We start from the raw sequence: 3,847 nt of genomic DNA, 5'->3' as shown, positions 1-3,847 counted from the left end.
CCTCCCGCTGCACTCCTGTCACAGCTGTCGAGACTCTCTGGAGAGAGAATGCGAAAGCTCGGTGAGAAATCAACTTTTCGATGGTTTGCCTGCTAAAGTACCATCTACAACTACCTGAAGGGAGGTTGGAGCGCAGTGGGAGTCGGCCTCCTCCCAGGCAACCAGCGCTAGGACAAGAGGACACAGCCTCAAGCTTGGCCAGGGGAGGGTCAGGTTGGACATGAGGAAGCATTTCTTCTCAGCAAGGGTCATTAGCCATTGGAAGGGGCTGCCCAGGGAGGTGGTGGAGTCACCATCTCTGGAGGGGTTGAAGACAAGACTGGCCATGGCACTTAGTGCCCTGGTCTAATTGCCATGGTGGTGTCAGGGCAATGGTTGGACTCGATGAGCCCAGAGGGCTCTGCCAACCTCATTGATTCTGTGAAATATGGGGGGAAAAAAGACAAAGATCAACCACAACGCAGCCATCGCCCACCCAAGTGATGGTGCTGGAGGCAGCGTGAGGCCGTCGGCGCTGGGCTGTGCACAGGAGAGGGCTGGAGGGGGCCCGTGGCTGGGTACAGGCTGTGCGGAGGAGTGGGAGCCGCGGGCAACCAAGGCCTTGGGGCTACGGCTGCGGCACACGCTGCTGCAGGGGAGCCCACAGAGTGGTGGCAAGATCCTCCTGGGATCACAACCACTGAGAAGAGAGGAGGAGGAGAAAGAGGGAGGGGAGCAGAGAGCAGAGCCAAGAGCCCCCATCCCCAGCAACTGCCCCATTTCTAGTGCCCCTGAGGTCAATGTCCCAGCACACACCTGGGCCAGCCTGGGGCAGCTGCCCGGGGTTTAACTGCTCATGGCCTCCATCACCAGCCACAGCTGGGCACACACTGAGACAGCGTGGGACAGAAAAGCTCCCAAAAATCAGCACACCGTGCTACGCCGGGGCAGCAGACATGGCTCCTATTCCCTCGTGAGTCCCATCCCTTAGCGCAGACCCCCTGGGGCTCCCAGACCCACGTCCGTCCCCAACGCAAACACACCGGGGAGTGCAGAGCAGCGTGCCAGCGCCTGTGCCGGTGCCAGCGCCTGTGCCGGTGCCAGCACCAGTGCCGGTGCCAGGGCCAGTGCCAGCGCCAGAGCCGGCGGGTGCTGTGCTGGGGCCCTGCTCACCGCAGACCAGTCTGTTCAACGGGGCTCTGTGCACCCAGCCTGTCCCTGTGTCCCCACTCCAGCACATCCCTGTGTCCCCACTCCAGCACATCCCTGTGTCCCCACCCCAGCTCGTCCCTGTGTCCCCACTCCAGCTCATCCCCGTGTCCCCACTCCAGCTCATCCCCGTGTCCCCACTCCAGCTCTATCCCTGTGTCCCCACCCCAGCCTGTCCCTGTGTCCCCGCTCCAGCCCCTTGTCCCCACTCCAGCTCATCCCTCTGTCCCCACCCCAGCCCGTCCCTGTGTCCCCACCCCAGCCTGTCCCTGTGTCCCCCTTCCAGCTCCATCCCTATGTCCCCACTCCATCCCGTCCCTGTGTCCCCACTCCAGCTCTATCCCTGTGTCCCCACCCCAGCTCATCCCTGTGTCCCCACTCCGTCCCTGTGTCCCCCCTCCAGCTCCATCCCTGTGTCCCCACTCCAGCTCATCCCTGTGTCCCCACCCCAGCTCATCCCTGTGTCCCCACTCCAGCCCCTTGTCCCCACTCCAGCTCATCCCTGTGTCCCCTCCAGCTCCATCCCCGTGTCCCCACTCGATCCCATCCCTGTGTCCCCACTCCAGCCCCTTGTCCCCACTCCAGCTCATCCCTGTGTCCCCTCCAGCTCCATCCCCGTGTCCCCACTCGATCCCATCCCTGTGTCCCCACCCCAGCTCGTCCCTGTGTCCCCACCCCACCCCGTCCAGTCCCCCCCAGCCGCCCCAGCACCTTCTCCTTGCGATGGCTCCTCCGTCCCGGCCCCGCTCCAGGCTCGCTGCCCGTCCCGGGAAGGTCCCCGCGGGCCCCGTGACGTCGGGGCGAGCGCGGCGGCGCGGGCCTGGATCTGCCCGGGCAGCACTATTGGCGTGCGCAGGTTCAGGATTGCACCTGGCTCCGGTGCCAAGAGGTGGGGACGGCGGGCGGGCGGCCTGGCTCCGGTGCCAAGAGGTGGGGACGGCGGGCGGGCGGCCTGGGCGCTGCTCCTGCCTCCGGGAAGGGCGTCGGAGCCGCGCTGGGTGCGGGGAGCAGGGCGGGCACTCGGGGGGTCTGTGCCCGGTGGGGCACAGCGAGGGGCCCACCTGGGTGGGTGGGGAGGGGGTCGCCCTGTCCCGTGCTGCGGGCTGGGAGCGGGGGGTCCCTGCGCTCGGGGCCGTCTCCTCCATCCCGCAGCTCACGCTGGGTGCGGGCACCTGCACAGGAGGCGTCAGCCCCACGGAAACTCTGAGTAACCGAACTCTGCCCGTGACGCCAGGAGAGTCCTGGCAGAGGTTCGGGCGCTGGCACCCGCAGCCCTCCCCGGGGCCACGGGCTCTCCCTGACGCGGGCAGCTCTCCCTGGCAGCTGCGGCTCCGCGCCTCTCGCTTCTGGCTGCGTCAGGAAACGCTGGCACGAGCCCTGGCTCAGATGGCACCACACGCACGAGGGCACGCACACAGCCCCTTGGCACCCACAGGTGATGCGAGACCACCCTCACAGCCCCTTGGTACCCACCGGTGCCGCGAGACCCCTCACAGCCCCTTGGCACCCACGGGTGATGCGAGACCCCCACACAGCCCCTTGGCACCCACGGGTGCCGGGAGCCCCCTCACAGCCCCTTGGCACCCACGGGTGCTTCGAGACCCCTACACAGCCCCTTGGCACCCACGGGTGCTGGGAGCCCCCTCACAGCCCCTTGGCACCCATGGGTACCGTGAGCCCCCTCACAGCCCCTTGACACCCACGGGTGCCGGGAGCCCCCTCACAGCCCCTTGGCACCCAGCAGTGCTGCAAGACCCCGCACAGCCCCTTGGCACCCATGGGTGCCATGAGCCCCCTCACAGCCCCTTGGCACCCATCAGTGCTGCGAGACCCCCACACAGCCCCTTGGCACCCACGGGTGCCGCGAGACCCCTCACAACCCCTTGGTACCCACTGGTGCCATGAGCCCCACACAGCCCCTTGGTACCCACGGGTGCCAGGAGCCCCCCTCACAGCCCCTTGCCACCCACGGGTGCACGCACACACAGCCCCTTGGCACCCACGGGTGCCGTGAGACCCCTCACAGCCCCTTGGCACCCACGGGTGATGCGAGACCCCTACACAGCCCCTTGGCACCCACGGGTGCTGCGAGACCCTTCACAGCCCCTTGGCACCCACGGGTGATGCGAGACCCCCTCACAGCCCCTTGGCACCCATGGGTGCTGCGAGACCCTTCACAGCCCCTTGGCACCCACCGGTGATGCGAGACCCCCTCACAGCCCCTTGGCACCCACCGGTGATGCGAGACCCCCTCACAGCCCCTTGGCACCCATGGGTGCCGTGAGCCCCCTCACAGCCCCTTGGCACCCATGGGTGATGAGAGACCCCACACAGCCCCTTGGCACCCACGGGTGCCGCGAGACCCCTCACAGCCCCTTGGTACCCACTGGTGCCATGAGCCCCACACAGCCCCTTGGTACCCACGGGTGCCAGGAGCCCCCCTCACAGCCCCTTGCCACCCACGGGTGCACGCACACACAGCCCTTGGCACCCATGGGTGCTGCGAGACCCCGCAGAGCCCCTTGGCACCCATGGGTGATGCGAGACCCCTCACAGCCCCTCGGCACCCACGGGTGCTGGGAGCCCCCTCACAGCCCCTTGGCACCCACTGGTGCTGCGAGACCCCCACACAGCCCCTTGGCACCCATGGGTGATGAGA

This window comes from Nyctibius grandis, chromosome 3 (assembly GCF_013368605.1).
Source record: "Nyctibius grandis isolate bNycGra1 chromosome 3, bNycGra1.pri, whole genome shotgun sequence".
NCBI lineage: Eukaryota > Metazoa > Chordata > Aves > Nyctibiiformes > Nyctibiidae > Nyctibius > Nyctibius grandis.
The sequence above is the reverse complement of the archived record's forward strand: the minus strand, read 5'-3'. Positions refer to the sequence as shown.